We start from the raw sequence: 17,104 nt of genomic DNA, 5'->3' as shown, positions 1-17,104 counted from the left end.
GATGAGTTGGAACATCACAGCACAGTTGTTGTGTTGATGTGTATGTAAAACCGCGGCAAGGAAGCTTCAACGTCTGCGGGGTGTCTTTTAGGAAAAGGACCACACAGCAGATTGCTCTGGGCTGGAGCCAGGCTGGCAGCAGTCAGCAGCCCCGGCCTGGTCACGACTGATGGAAAAACGAGGATGTCCAACAGCTGCTGACTGTAACAGGCGTGCTAACGGCATTCGAGCCGAGCTAAGGTAGCTAACGTTGGCGTACAGGTTCAGGCTTCGTGGCAGTGTCGGAGCAACCGTTTGCTAGCAGTTAACTACCTGGCTAACATAGCTGCGTGACCGTTAGGACTGCACGGTGTCTTCAGTGTTTAAGGTTAAACAGTGATTGTGTTGTGACATTACCCCGCCAACTACATGTATCCACCGCAATTTATACAAACATAAATTTATACGTAGTTGAATCGCACAATACGTTGCAGCATATTTTTTTTAACAAACGGTTTTATTTTTGATATTTTTATAAAAAACAAACAAACCAAAAAAACAAACAAACAAACAAGCGGAAGTCCCAGGTTTAAAACTCTCGACTGCATTTATAACTTTTTTTTTAAGGCGGATTCGTTGCTTCTGAATAAATAACCCATGTGTAGAAACACGCTAGCATGGCCAGTCTGTTTATGTGTGTGCATTTATACCATAATAACCTTAAACTTGCAGCAGCTTCAAGGTGATTTCAGGTCCCGTCATAGATGCATTCCTATAGTTATATGCTGGAATGGCTTAGGTATGAACAAATAACTTAAACAATGCTGTGCTAATTCACCTAATACATGCCTCTGCTGCTCAATCAATTAATCAGTCAATAAGTTAATCAAACTTTATTGATATAGCATCATTCATGGAGGTTAGGGCTGTTCAAGCTGTTTAATAGATGACTGATAAGCTGATCATGAGGAAAAATTACTGAAACTAAAGTAAGGCTGGATTTAAAAAACAAAACAAAACTGGGTGCTGAGGTCTATTTGTATGCTTTGACCCAAGTGCCTTGGAACTGAGTGTCAACCAAGCAGTATTAGTGTAACTGCACCTACATTTAAATATGCTTTATTAATACACATCAAATGGCCATCATTGAGATGGGGAGGGGGATCCTGATTGATAGTGGGATAACTAATGCAAGCCACTTGAAAACCCACAAAAACCTCCTTTAAAACAGCACAGGTTATGAACTGGAGATGGTGGAGGTTTTTCAAAGTGATCATAAAGCTAAGCATGTTTGTGTCTTACTTTTTACATTCCTTCTTCCATACTGACATTTTGCTGTGGCTCAAGACAGCAAACAGTAAATTAAAAGGATACTGCTTGGAGTGATATTGGTCTAGGCTAATAAGCCACCATTACACTAATGGCATAATGAGCAAAGGTGTGGAGCTCAAGCTCTAGATAATTCCAAGTTATCTGCTGCTCATCCTCAGCCTTCATCCTCCTCTGTCCTCCTCCTGCCTTGCTGTATTTCCACCACCATGTGTTTTGGGACTAGGCTATCATCAGAGCAGCGGCCTATTTTAGACAGAAACTCCAGTTACCCACTTAATCTGTGTCTCATGTCTCCAGGAGTTGGGTTTCATGTGCTGCTCAGTGGAGTAAATGGTAACCTTGTCGGTGACTTTGGATCATATTGTGAAGCTGGTGGATTTGCTCGATGAAGGATTGTATGCTCATAAAACTATTGGCTGATGGTTTAAGGACTCTTATGACCTTTGTATTAATATAGTGTATGTAAGATTTGACAGCATATTGGTTCCACCTCTGCACCGTTTGTGAGTAAATGGAGACATCTTTGAGCCAAGCCAGTTTTGCCATAACGGTATTGAGCCCAGTAGTGTGTTGCCTCCTTCCCACCCACCAACAGTGATGCACACGCTTAGGGGATCAAAGCTGTAATTAGCCTGCCATGGATTAGCAATGGGGACTATTTTCCATTGTACTCACCCACAGCGCCAGAGGATCACACAGGCAGGCAGCCCCCTGCCCTTCCTTTCCTTCCAGCAGAGAAGAGCTGCATCACCATGTTTGTTGTTGTCACTATGAGTCCACAAGCAGACAAGAAACCTCACAATTCCTCCCTGTAGAGTCTGAATATGTGGGGATTTCAGATTAGAGCCTTTTTGTTTTTGTTGGCTATTATTTAACATTTAAATTGGTTTCTACGCATACTTTAAAGTCTTCAAAGGAGTCCGTTTTATCATGTTGCGTGCGGTCTTGAGTCAGCTGGATATGTGGTTGGCATGCAGAGAGAGCCGCGGGGTGGTTGATTCACTGCGCTGCCAGGTATGAGCTCTGTCAGTGTGTTGGCTGTCTCAGTGATGTACAGTGAATCTCTCCAACATGAGTTCATGAGAGGCCGAGAAGCATTATGTTTGTGCTGAACTACTCCTACAGCTACCAGTATTCGTAGGGATCCACTGATGTATAATCACGGCCACGTGTTTCACATTGGTTTTGTGATGCCTAAATGTTCACTGATGTTAACTTTACAGTTAATCTTAATGAAGGCTTCTTTGTTTCTTTTGTACAAAAGAGGAAATAAATTACACAGAAACAACAAAATTAACAAAATTTTAACATTGGCATCAGCACAGAATTTAACCATCATGCATATATCGCTGTAACAATATTTTTTACCTGCAGATTATTTACTTAGTGTTTAAAATATAAGAGAATATTGTAAATGTGTGTTAAAGTTATTGATGACCAATAAATCTTACAATATGTGATTAAAAACACTGCAAAACATTCCTTGACATAGATTAGGAACTTTCATCTATATGAACCTAATGGTTGCTGTAATGTTCAAAATAGTATTTTTTTTTTTGTTACAAATAAAGCAGAAAGTAATAGCATCTGTATAGCCAACATATATCGTTGCACTGTTAAACATTGTCGCATAATTACAGCTTTTTGTCGTATCGTGAAAGCCAAACTGTAGTTTTGAACATCTTAAAGTGTATTCAGAAGGTGAGCAAATATTCAAAACCCAAAGATAAAAGGTTTATATTAAGTCATACATTTTATTTATTTGATCTAAATGGATACATAGTGTATGGGTTTACACACTCACCTAACAAGCAAAAGATCGCTGGTTATGTCCTGGGAGTAGATATGAATCACTTGAAAAGGCCATAAATCAGGAAGGGTGTCTGAAAAAATCCAAATATGCTGAGCTATCCAGTAGGGGTGGGCGATATAAACGATATACGATAGAAACGATATAAATTTGGCCAACGATAGAGATTTTGACTATACTGCTCTATCGCGATAGCATATGTTGATGATGTCACCAAGCTGCGCCTGTTTTGGTCAAAAGCATCACAGTGGCTACAACCATTATCATCTGCAAATTATGCCGAGAGTCATAGCAAAGAGATGAAGCACTTTTGAAATATGGGGAAAGCCAAAAACTCTGCACAACCAGAATTCATACATAAGGTACACTCTCGATTTTTGAGAAAATTAAAGGATTTTAAGTGTGCCTTATAGTGTGGAAAATACGTTATACAGAAGAAAAGAATATATCGTGATATATATCGTTACCGCACATGCTTCAAATTATATCGTGATATGAATTTTAGGCCATATCGCCCAGCCCTACTATCCAGTGGGATATCATAGCCACTAATATCTGCTAATATGATAAATTTCTTATTAACTCATTCACTGCCATTGACGTCTATAGCCGTCAATGGCAGTGAATGAGTCAATGGGTTTAACTCATTCACTGCCAATGGCTGGCAGTGAATGAGTTAAGGTGGTTGTTGAGTAATTTTCTGTCAATTCATTCATTGACTTACTGACACATTAATGCCGTAGTTGTTTTACTTATGAATTGCATCTTAAAAAAGCAGCCATCACTTCTAAATTGTCAGTTGTACAAAAGTGTATGAGAAAATACCCAAAGCCTTTAAAACACACATATAGTTGACATATATAGGAACTGTTAAACATACTGTTTGGACAGAACATTTAATAACCAGTGCTTGTGGACACTGCATCAAATATGAGACAAAGGGAGAATACATCACTGTACCAGCTCTTTATTAAACACCTGTGTCAAACCTGTCTGATATGATGTGAAAGACATTTACATGTGCTTGAAGCGGAAACATTTAAAGCCGTCCCTGTTTATATTTAGGTGGTGCTTGCTGGCAGTATTTGCTTTTATGTTTGCGGAGTCTGTGTGAATGTTTTGATTGTGTAAGATTAACTGTACTATCCCCTAAGGGAAGTTGCCTATTCCCATGTGAGACAATATCAGGCTTTATCTTCGTTCTTTTGTACAGTAAGACTGGTTGATACTAGTGTCACAAGCTTTCACCTGCTTTAGTGCATTTCTGTCACTGACTGCTATGTTTGCATACCTCTGTTGATAAAGTTGTGCCGTTAGATCAAGTTAAATTTTAAGCCGCCGCTATACTCAGGCACAGCGAATAGGTAATTACCGGCAGGTATTTATCAACCATGCTCAAACCTGTCTTATACACTGTTAATGGCAAATTGAGAAAACAAACAAGGCTTTTAGTGCATAATGAAAGTTGTGTTTTTCATACTTTAAAAATTGACATTGACATTAAATGGAAAACCAAAGAAGTAGAAATGTTGCTAATGGCTCAGTCACACTAGAATTAAAATAGGACCGCAACCTCCTCCTTGTGCACATTTGGTGACCGATTCGAAGTACTTGCAGCAGCTAATTGATCTCTGACAGACTGAACATGAAACACCTTCAACCTCGATTGCTTTTAAGGTAATTGCAAAGGTCGCTTAGTGGGAGGCAACCTGTCTCCAGAGAATCCTGGCCCAACTCATACTAACTGCAATCACTCACAGGTGGATTGGCAAATGTTATAATTGTCTGGTTTAACAGACAGGTTGCTTGCACATTGCAGTCGATCTCCGTCTGCTCCAGTGAGCATAACTCATCTGCAACGTTTCTTTGCAACAGAGGACTTGACGCAACTGGTTGCCAACTGGTTGTTGTCTTGTTATAGTCATATATAAAAGCAAGGTTAAGACACAGTGCCTGTGTCTTTTTGCAGTTATATCATCACAATTTTTGAATTTCTTTTTCACATCTGTGAGGTTATGGCTAGACTCTGAATTAAGGTAGTTAACATGAGTTTGCATGTTCTCCTTCTCCCTGTGTGGGTTCTCTCAAAGTACTCCGGCGTCCTCCCACAGTCTAGAGATATGACTGCATGTTAGGTTAATTGGTGATTGTGACTTGTCAAAAGGTGTGATTGCAAGTGTGAAGGGTTGTTTTGTCTCTGTGTTAGCCCTTGAACAGACTGGCGAGCTGTCCAGGGTGTAGCCTGCTTCTTGCCCTGTGACAGCTGGGATAGGCTCTGCCATGACCCTGAATTGGATAAGTGGAAGAAGATGGATGGAATGATCAGTGAGAGTCAAAGTTGGAAGCAATAGGATACATCTTAACCTTTTTTCATGACATGGCATGCACTACCTCCATGTGGGTGCAGCTGTAGCTGTGGAGAGAGAGAACCCAGCAGGATAGCAGTGCGAGTAGCAAAGCAATATTGTCTAAAGATTTTTTTCTTAGGCACTTTTGTGGCAAGATTTTACTAAATAGGTTTGACAGGTCGCTAATAGATGATGACAAAGTCACTAATTAGAAACAGTTAGGTGACCTGAAGGTGATCATCGCTTCTGAGAGGTGAGAGAGATGTCATATACCCAATCCAGAAGTTGAAAACACAATATTTACACAACAACACAATATCCAAACAGTTGAATATTTGAGTGAATCCCTAATTATTTGATCAACTGTTGGGGTTTTCTGGAGCCCATAATGTCTACCTTTAAATTGGTAGACATTTAACTACGTATAGAGGGGCATCTAGTTTAATAATAAGTTTTAGCACAAGTAGAGCAGAAACCTCCACCCACTAATTTACCACCCTGGGTTTGTTTCTTCACATCAGGCATTATCCTTACATCTGCAGACAGCTGGCTTAGTGGTGTTAGCTCTAGCACTGATTCAACTAAGTGTGATCTCCAGTTTAGTCTGGTTGCTCCATTTCTCATAAACAAATAACACTTTGTCAGCAAGCATAAACTGATGTGCAGTCATCAGTTAACAGTAAAGCAGAAATCAGCAAGTCCTTAAGAAGGGGGAGCTTGCAAACGTTTTTGCTTCGGATTCCTCCTCTGTTGTAGAGACCGAGAGGTGACAAGGGCCAGTAATGTTCGGCCATCATATTCTTAGAAGTTCCTGTTCTCTGCTGGGCTTTACCTTCCCTTCAGTCAGCTTTCCGCTCTCCTGCTTAGCTTGCCAGTCACGACTCAGCGCCTGTCTGAAGTTGAGCAGATGCCAAAGCTTGTTTGATTTCAGGAGCCTTTGAATTATTGGCAGTTATTTGTTGTTGTGATATGATGGAAACGATAAGGAAGAATGTGGAGGCTTGTGATGTTTTCTGGAGGGTTTATATAAACCTTGCCCATGAAATATACATTTAGAGAAACTCTGAAATGCAGTAAAATTGGTTTACTTAGTCTGATTGTTTTAAGATGTGTAGGTCCTAAAGTAACTGAGCAAGAGAATGACCAGATCTTTGAGGCTAATGCTTATTAACTTGGCTACAGTCCCTTGCAGATTTCATAGAACAGTGCCATGCGCAGCTGATGTAATTTCTTTGAGTCTGCTGCAGTGATATGAATGGAGCCAAAATGCGGTCCACATTGTTCTCGATCATACAGTATGACTGGGGTGGAAGGAAGTTCAGGGACTAAGTTCTCTGATCCAAATCCTCGGGTTGCGGTCTCAGCCTGTGGGCAGTCCAGTGGTCTTGGCATGTCATGAAAGCTCAGAGTTGCTCATTGTTAAAAAGACTGAGGGCTTAAACAGCAGTAGAGCGCTTTCCTCTATTTCACTAGAGTGACATTAAATATAAGGCACACACGCTCTGAAAACACTGCCAGTAGTGGGATTAGTGGTCATGTGTCTTTATTTAAAATGTCAGGGAACTTGTGACTGAGAAAAGCACTCTCCTCCACCTCATGGCTCCTGTTTTACAATTGTAAATGTAATGCAGCACAGTAGGCATTTGTGTGGTGCAGAGTAATGTTAACACGTAGCTTGTGTTCGTGCATTGGAGCACAGTGGTGCCTAGCCCTAAGCCAGCTTTGCAAAGTAGCTTTGCACTTATATCTATCCATTAATAGATAATAGACAAAGATCTTATTTGTAGTTAAATGTTAAAAATAATAATAGGTTGGCCATTTAACCATTATTATTATATTAAAAGAGGCAGCGCTGGTGGAGTCAAACTCTGCTGAGGAACATGTCTGAGTTATTACTGGTAATGTGACCATGCCTCCCAATAGGATACCCCAGAATGTGGTTTACATGCATTTTCCAGTTCAATAAAACGCATATAGACTGACTGGGCAAAAGCCCACGAAAGCCCACAGACCTGGTACAATCAAGATCTCTACTCTCTTTTGCAGATGATATGGTTCTGTTAACGTCATTGGCTGATGACCTATAGCTTGCATTGAAGCTGTATGCTTCTGAGTGTGAGGTGGGTGGGCCTCAAGTGGAGGAACTCAACTATTTTGGGTTCTTTTTCACAAGACCTGGATGTACTGACGCAAGTATCACGGGAAGAGGCATGAGGGTGACTGACAGATTAAGACAGTCTGTAGTGTTGTGGATGCTGTTGTGGTGAAGATCGAGCTGTGAGTGGTGGACTTGAGCTTCCTGAAAACCTTATCTGAGATCTTTTTTGGAGATATGATCTGGAGCTCGGTTATTTAGAAGTGGCTTCAAGATAGTCTTGGTAGAGATGGGCTGCACTTGGTTGCATTTTTAAAAAAATCACTTCCTGGGTGTCTCATTTGGACCCTTTGCACTTGTATGTGCAGTGTGTCAAAACAGTGACATGTCAACTTGAATTTCATTTAGGGATGAGGACAAAGTTGCATGGAGCAAAATGTAATCTGTGGGGCAGATGATAACCAAGGCTGCATAGCTTTGGCCCAACACTGTGCTATATGCCAACATGGGCCTAGTAAGATGGTTTGTGCTGAATGCTTTTCCTTAGATGTTACAGTGGAACTCACCAGTGCAGGTGGGCTGGGTGTGTGGGTGGGTGGGCAGACAGCATAGACACCCGAATTTGTGAATGCGATAACTCAAGAACAGGGTGATGTGGATTTTGGAAATTGATACCCTTGGTGCATTTACTAAAAATTTCAGTGATGTCAAGGTCAACGTAAGAGGTCAAATTTAGAGAAAATCTTGTGAATTCGATAACTGAAGAAGGAAGTCACTTAGGACTTTCAAATTGATACCATAGGTGCAGGTACTAAAAATCTTGGACGAGTTTGAATATCAGTGACCTTGGAGTCAAGGTCAAGATCAGGGTCAAGTTTTCTGAAAATCACCTAAGATTTTCAAATGTATAGGTGTATCTACTGTGACACTGCAGGGTAGCAATGGTGGCCATCAGTATTTGTTTATTTTTGTTAAACAGGTGATGTTTCTGCTATATCTGTAATTTCCTCACTTGTATACATGTCTCTGTGTGTAGTAAAATTGTTTCTGATATCTCAAGAATATCACCTCAAGGTACATGTTTTATTTATGATAAAATAAACAGTACCACTCCACTTTCTTCACAGGAAATTGCCCTACAGTATAGTGGAATTTACTTTAAAAAGAGGCAATAGCTGTGTAAAAATTATGTTCACTCAAACTCACTGTAGATTATTCACTGTAAAGAATCAAACTGAACGGGCACTATGGAGAACCCTGCTCTTGTCAGACTGCACCTGTTTATCCTGTGTCTGGATTTGTGTACACACAACATTTGCATTGAAAGCATTTGTGTGTCTCAGTTTGATGAGCACAGGATGGGGGCTGGATGCCGTTGGCAGTCACCTGTGTTGTTGTGTGTTGTGGTTCACCCTGTCTAATTGGTGGAACCTCTCTGTGTGTGTGTGTGTGTACGCGTGGGTGCGTGTGTGTGTGGACTTAGATGCACGGGCCCATCCCAACACGTCTGGCCCTGCAGCTGCAGCAGAGCTAATTTTAGCCCAGGATGTGCGTACGCCTCAGTTCCCCTTTGCCTGGCCTATGAGAGATGAGGGGAGAGAATGAGGGAGAAATGGCAGCCAATTTTTCACTTTCTCTACCTCTCCTATTATTCACACCTGTATTTTTTTTCTTTCTATTAATATCTGCCTGCTATATATATATATTTCATCTGTTAAAGAAGTAGGTAGTTGTGACTCTGTCCACGTGTCCGAGGGGTAGCGGTATTGATTTGCACAGGAGCACATTGATCTTTTAGTCATTGTTGCCTGCTTCTTAGTGACCTTTACTCACCAAAATGTCCTTTTGGTCAGTTAGTGTCCCGCAGAGGCGTGTGTTTACCTGTCTGCCCCTCTCTCTTCAAACTGTATGTGGCTATCATTCTGTGCAGACTGGGGAAAAGGGCTTTAGGTTGTTTTTTTGTTTTTTTATAAATAAACTTATTCCATTCCTGAGTGGACAGCCTACTCTGCAGGTGAGTGGCAGGTTGGAGTTACAGTGGGTATAGGCACAGGGAGATTATACCAGATTGCCCCACCATAGTCAGGTATTAGAGTTAATCCACCTACCAAGGGAAAATGTCTGGATAAAGTCTGTGATGATAATAATGAGCACCAACGAGGAACATTTTAGTCATCTGGTAACGTCAGTGATTTGAATTTTGCTGCATGTTAATGGGCAAGGTTGTGACTGATCATTCTCTTTGCACAGTATTAGTACAAAAATAGCCTAACTTGAAACACGTAGTACGTTGACGACCTAAAAATAGGCAAAACAGTTCTTATAGATCATTGTATTCATCCAGTCCATCTATCTTAAGGGAAATTATCTCAGAGGAAAAAATACTCCCTGTACCAGCTTTGTCTGAGATGTGTGTAAATGTTTAGTCTAAACCAGCTATCCGGTTGTTCAGTGATGACACGACGAATCCTACTTCCGGGCCTAAAGTAGTCTGCGTTTAATATGGCTTTTGTGTTGTTAACATGTTTAATGTTATGTATTTTCTTCTATTTGATCTCAAAAAGCTCCTAAAACAGTCAGTGATCACTGTTGACCTCCCTCGGCTTTTATTACCGCTAATCATTTATTTAAGCTCAGTTTTTAAAACCTTAGGATGTAACTACAGCCCAGCCCATGCAGCAGTATATGAATGACTAACCTCCTATTGTGGATGGATTATCTCAGTTGTTCTCCTGGCTGACGTTTGGTCCTTTTACAGCATCCTGCCATGCGATTACATTTGTTCCTGACCACCGAGAACACTCACGTTAACTTTTATCGAGTGGAAAAAAAGTTAGCTTGTTTATATTATGCTAACATAGCTGTGTCGCTAGCGGTCACGTAGCACATCATTATATACCAGCTAGCCAAACTTCAGTAACCCTACAAACGTCACTGCTGTTTAGTTTTCTGTCTTCATTTATGCTGGAAGTGATAACAGAGCTGTACGTTTTAATTTGTTTCCAAAACCCCGCAGTCAAGACATGCTATATTGTATTTAGATAGAAGCTTATAAGGGCGACCGTGGCTCAGGGGGTTGGGAATCGCATCTGTAACCGGAAGGTCGCCGGTTCGATCCCTGGGCTCTCTGTCCTGGTCGTTGTGTCCCTGGGCAAGACACTTTACCCTACTTGCCTACTGGTGTTGGCCAGAGGGGCCGATGGCGCGATATGGCAGCCTCGCTTCTGTCAGTCTGCCCCAGGGCAGCTGTGGCTACAACTGTAGCTTGCCTCCACCAGTGTATGAATGTGAGAGTGAATGAATAGTGGTATTGTAAAGCGCTTTGGGTGCCTTGAAAAGCGCTATATAAATCCAATCCATTATTATTATTATTATTAAGCTAGCTAGCTAACTCCCTGCTAACTTCTAACTCCGTTAAATGTCATAAATTCCGTTTTCATGGATGCCTGGATGTTAAACTCAATTGTTACACCTGGTAGAGCAGAACGCTGATCATTTTATTAAAGATGAAAGACTTTAGACAGTTTTTCAACTCTCAGTAAGCCCATAGTGATCGTTTGATATATGGACCTGCAGCTGAGTTTAGGTCCAGACACGGCTAGTGACGTCAGACTGAACAACCGGATTAAGCCTCTCTAGACTATCTTTACAAAACTATATAATGGTACTAGAGTATAATTGGAGTTGATTGGAGAATATCTGTTTGTACTGATGGTCGAAACATAGACTGTATTTGACTCTGGGTTCTGACTTTCTTGCTAAACAGATTTTTAAAGCAAAGGAAATGTACACAACAGAGATCATTAAACGGTCGCTGGTAATGATGTCATTTGTTATGGTCATAGCGAGCAAACTTGAAGGCAAAAGGATGGCGTTAGAAGGGGGCCAAACTGCAGGGAGAGACAGCTTGCTCAGGTTCAATAATTCATGGCTGACTGAGCTAAGCTGACCTTGAAACGTCCCCAGTGTTGGACTGTTGAAACCTGGCCCAGCTCATTTAGGGCAGAGAAGTTGAAACAAGTACTCATATGTGTGCAGCCTCCGTTTAGGGAATTTTTTTCTTGTCCCCCATTTTTTGGGGGATGTGTCACTATTTCTCACATAGCATTTATGACTTTGGTTCACATGTGTTCTTGACTTTGATTATGTTTCATATCAAGTTTTACTTCACTTTTAGGATGAGTAGAGGTGTTGTTGTTTTTTTTTGTTTGTTTTTTTTATATGACGAAAAGAAATGCACCCTTGCCATGAGAAATAAGTTTTAGTGTCATAAAGTGAAATAGGTAATGCAAAAAACTCAATTACACCTACCTCTTCATGAGTATCAAGAATTTGATTAGATTAGATTACAACAGAGTGAAAGCAAACAGTAATCCCAATTTGCTCTTGCCTGATAACTTACCTGTGCAAATATTAAAATGGCAAACAGCCTGTAAGCATGAGCTCGCCTCCTTTACCATATTTCCCATAGATACATTTGCATGTGCATCAGCAAAGGCGTTTTAAAAACGAATCATTATTAAATAATACCATTTAGAAATTTCTCCTCTTTGTGACAGATAAATCATTGAGCAGTAGTATTAGCTGCCTCTTAAGCGAGTCCACCAAATGGACTCTAACATCTTAGCCTACAGTTGGGAATTATAATCTTTTTTCTGCTTTGCTCTTGATGGGTTCAGTGTACCAAAGGAGTTCCCTACCTACTGTGGCGTGATCCTGTGGCTCACAGATCTCCTCAGCAGAATAAAGACTATTAACTCCAGCTGCATTTCAACAAGCTATAGCTGAAGTCTAACTTTCAGATGAGATCCTCTCTGGAGAAGCAGCTGCTTGATATCAAAGTCTGCCATAATTGTGGGAGTGAGCCAGCTTAAACCCAACTGTAATCCAAATAGCTGCCAAAGTTGGAGCAAGGGGAGTTGCCCACTTGTAGGTTGATGGTGGCATAATCAAAATGTTAATGACTCACCAAAAATACTTGGAAGGCTGTTGGTATTTGGTGTTGGGAAACACTGCTTTGCTTGCTGAAGTTATCCGGTCGTTAAGTCTGACGTCACTAGCCGTGTCTGGGCCTAAACTCAGCTGCAGGTCCATATATCAAACGATCACTATGGGCTTACTGAGAGTTGAAAAACTGTCTAAAGTCTTTCATCTTTAATAAAATGATCAGCGTTCTGCTCTACCAGGTGTAACAATTGAGTTTAACATCCAGGCATCCATGAAAACGGAATTTATGACATTTAACAGAGTTAGAAGTTAGCAGGAAGTTAGCTCGCTAGCTTCTATCTAAATACAATATAGCATGTCTTGACTGCGGGGTTTTGGAAACAAATTAAAACGTACAGCTCTGTTATCACTTCCAGCATAAATGAAGACAGAAAACTAAACAGCAGTGACGTTTGTAAGGTTACTGAAGTTTGGCTAGCTGGTATATAATGATGTGCTACGTGACCGCTAGCGACACAGCTATGTTAGCATAATATAAACAAGCTAACTTTTTTCCCACTCGATAAAAGTTAACGTGAGTGTTCTCGGTGGTCAGGAACAAATGTAATCGCATGGCAGGATGCTGTAAAAGGACCAAACGTCAGCCAGGAGAACAACTGAGATAATCCATCCACAATAGGAGGTTAGTCATTCATATACTGCTGCATGGGCTGGGCTGTAGTTACATCCTAAGGTTTTAAAAACTGAGCTTAAATAAATGATTAGCGGTAATAGAAGCCGAGGGAGGTCAACAGTGATCACTGACTGTTTTAGGAGCTTTTTGAGATTAAATAGAAGAAAATACAAAACATTAAACATGTTAACAACACAAAAGCCATATTAAACGCAGACTACTTTAGGCCCGGAAGTAGGATTCGTCACGTCATCACTGAACGACCGGATAGTGACTGAAATCCGCTTTTCAAAATGGACACTGAATATTTGAATTACTGAACTTTGTGGGTGTTTATCAGTTTTGATTACAGCTGCTGGCTCATATTAAGTTGAAATGCTGGTGGTGTAGATGAAAGAAACTACTGGTGTGATCACAAACCACTTGTCACAGTATCTGCAGAACATGACTTACATTTTTGCCAGAGTGTTAGGACTTTGCAAGTTCTACTTAAAGGTACTGCACCCAGTTTTCACACTGCTGGCTAACGCTACTCGAACATTTGCATCTGTTGTGAAAACATTTCTGTTTCTCCTTTTTGTTGCAGATGGTTCTAAAGTCTGTTTTGAACCCTCACTTTCCAACATATGTTTGTTGCATGTGGTGAAAGATAAATTTGTAGCACATCTACCTTGACTTGGTTGTGAATTTTTTTTTTTTTTTTTTTAATTTCCAAAAAAGTTGAAAATTTTTTCCTCGGCATGCTCATTGAAAAAGTCTGATTGTCTGATTGGGTCTGTTCATGACCGCTCGTCAACAGGGATTCATTCAGCAGCAAAAACAACAAAGCTGCCATCACTTGCTAGAAAAAATTGAAACTGTGTCGCCAAAAAGTCCAAGCTGATTAGTTTATCTTTGTTTACACAAACAAGCATAGTTTGTTTCTGCTGTTGATTATAACCAGGACAGAATAACTGTAACGCTCTTGAGTGCTGATCTTGTCTCCCCTGCTCCGAGTGCAAAGAGTGGCTCTCTGTACCTTGTGTGGCTTTAACCTTGCGTTTGTTGACATTGGTTTAATAAGTCTCTCAGTCACGGAAACCTGTGTGATTCATCTGTCTGTAGTGAATGATGGCTATTGTACACACAGCTGCTAAGGCGTCAAGTTCCTAAGGTTGTGTGTTTTTTCATGTCACGCATTGTCGCCCATGTGTCTCCTGTTATTTTACTGACACAATCATCGGTTGTACAGTATATTGCCCATCAGTAAAACTCAAGTTTAAAGGGTTTACGTATTAAGACAGTAAGATAAACACAGATGGCACACATACTCATTACTTAATGTCATAAACGTGTTTGTCCATTAGGGTTGAACACGTCTCAGTGTTGCATCTGTTAGCCGTGTACGTCCATCCAGTCAGTACAGGAGAGGAGACGGCTCATGGCACACACAGCAGCTTTGACCCAGCATTTAAGATTATGTTGTTTTTGGATTTTACCAGCTTGACAGATTTTAAGATGGTTTTTTCATTTGAAAGCTTAGCCTATGGGCACAGTGTTTAGACTCAGAGATTCCAGGTTTCACAGAGTATGTCTGTGTGACTAGGCTACTCAGCTTTCTAAGTTGTAACAGGTGATGTGAATGAAATCACTCTTTCACCTTAATACTGTGAGGATTTTAATAAAATATTCTTCTGTTGAGACTAAACTCTTGCAATATTTTTATCAAATAGAGGAGGTTTTTGCTAGTTATATGGACACGCATGTTATTTCATCAGGTTACCATTTATCTTCATTATATCAGCGAATATAGTGAGATCACAAAAATGGCTAGCAAAAACGTATTTACAAATGTCACATAATTTCAACAACATACACATGAAGTAGTTGTAATGTTGCAGTTTGTTTTGAGGTCATCTAAAGTATATCATTTGTAAGGATGTGAGTTTTTTATATAGCTTTGGGGAATTAGTTTATATGCTGATTATCCTGGTACCCTAGGCAGTTTTATATAGTATGTTTCACCCAATTCAAAGCAATTTAAAAAAAATATGTATTTATAGTCCCAAATCACAACAATAGTCTCCTAAAGGTGCTTTATCTTGTAAGCTAAAGACCCTACAATAATTATATAAACCAGACTGATTAACACGTCTAGGAGGAGTTGAGGAACAGGCATTCAGACATGTATACATGCATATGCACACTACGATCATTATAGTAAGATTATTATAAATATTAAGAAAAAAGTCCTCAGACCATTTTTACAAATTCTGTACTCTAGTCTATTACACCGTAAACTGCAAAACTTTTTACATCCCAATCAATCTTAACTTGGTATCTTTAGCAAAACACATATAAGTTTGAATTTCAAAGCATCAGCGTTTAACTTTACGGAGCCGCCCTCATGTCTGTAGCACTGTGCAATCTGACGACTGCTGTGAACCCTTGTGACTCCTTCCACATGCTAAAATGATGCAGGACTCCTTGCAGCTTCTGAGTTAGGGTAATAGGGGTAATGTATGTTGTTGAATTACAAGGCTGAACAACTTAAAACTGGGGTTTGGGGGGTTTGTTAGTTACATGAGAGTCGAGACTTCCACATGGCAGCTTTGCTCTCCAGTACTTAATGTCAGACATGCCTGAATTAACTTCTTTTTTTCTTTTTTTACTTTCCATTGAATAGCTGAGCTTTTAGTTTTTTATCAAATAAAAGTTCAAATAAAATGTTAACTTTTATTTGCCTCATTGCAAATTTACAGTGGAGCGTGTTGTGTGTTAACTGGTCTGTCTTGGAACAAAGTGCACAAATTACTTAGTGTAGTTTAATATGTTGGTTAGTTGGCTTTGTTTTAGCTGTATGCACTGTTTAGCAGAGTGTTGAGCACAGGAATTGTGACACAAGATTGGAAGCGTTGTAAACAGGATGGGTTGGCACACTACTGATCCCTTGTGAGCCCCGCCAAAGGACAATGAGCAGGTCTTGCATAGAGGAAGAGCATTCCTTCAAGGAAAGTTTGCCTATTGTCATTGGCCAGGACCTCATTAGGTGCATGACATATTTAGCCAACAGTGACGGCTGGCTGGAGTGCACAGTTTACACGCAAATATGGGAATGAGATGGTTGGAGACGGGAGGAATCACCCAAGTAAGTGTCAGCTAATTTTGTGTTGTTGTAATTGGCTGATTTAAAAGTTTTAAAGTTTGGAGGCCAGATTAATGCCTTGGGATTATGTCATGTTCTTCAAATATTCCTGAGCAGCTTGTGTGTTGGGTAGGGCCTGATAAAGTCCTTTCATGTTAATGAAAAAACTATTATAGACCCACCCTGGGGTTGAAGATACTGCGTTTTATACCATATAGAGTCAGTGAGACACAGTGATCACATTTAATGGGAACTATTCTAACTTCTGTTTCTAAAGAACTAATGATAAAATCTTTCAAACCTTATCTTTATATAACACGTTTCTGTCCTCGTACATGTAATCTACTTAGGTCACAGATTTTGTTTGTATTCTATTATTCAGTCCTTGTCCCTCTCTTTGATCTATTCACTCAACCCGGAGCCGCTGTTACCCTTAGATTTGATGAGTCATACAGAATGAATATACTCGATCTGGTGACGGAAAATAAACACCTTCTTTAGAGCTTACAATAGGTGGAGAGGGTACACACATCATCCCAGACAGATGGGACTGCCTTGGCTCTTAGTGATGAATTGCTAATGTAAGACTCGGTCAGATAAACACAAGGCTGTGTTCGAAATACTTAACAGCAAATGGGTCGCTCGGTGATGTGGCTCTTTCTGCTTCTCAGGGATCTGCAGAGGCCTTTTTGCGTGTCACTAAACAATGATTTATTTTGTCAAATGCAGTGAAATGTTATGGGTGTGGATCCTCAGGATGCATTTTTAGCAGGCGAGGACAACAAGTTGGCCAGCT

General features: G+C 40.3%; 1 protein-coding gene across 3 annotated transcripts in view; it reads left to right on the top strand.

The window, feature by feature from the left end:
• LOC146556921 (hyccin 2) overlaps nt 1–17,104 on the top strand; it is a 52,373-nt gene that overhangs the window by 207 nt on the left and 35,062 nt on the right. Inside the window, exon 1 of one of the 3 annotated variants that reach the window (XM_085250235.1) lies at nt 103–240. The exons of the other annotated variants lie outside the window; for them this stretch is intronic. The gene's annotated coding sequence lies outside the window, so the exon portion shown is untranslated. Of the gene's footprint in view, nt 1–102; nt 241–17,104 lie in introns of those variants that run through there. 3 annotated transcript variants of the gene reach the window in all.

The sequence above is a fragment of the Mchenga conophoros genome, linkage group LG16 (genome assembly GCF_057382185.1).
Source record: "Mchenga conophoros isolate Kocher_MC1m ecotype Shallow Benthic linkage group LG16, M_conophoros_male_GT1.1, whole genome shotgun sequence".
Taxonomy (NCBI): domain Eukaryota; kingdom Metazoa; phylum Chordata; class Actinopteri; order Cichliformes; family Cichlidae; genus Mchenga; species Mchenga conophoros.
Note: the sequence above shows the minus strand (reverse complement) of the source record. Positions and strands in the feature narration are given on the sequence as shown.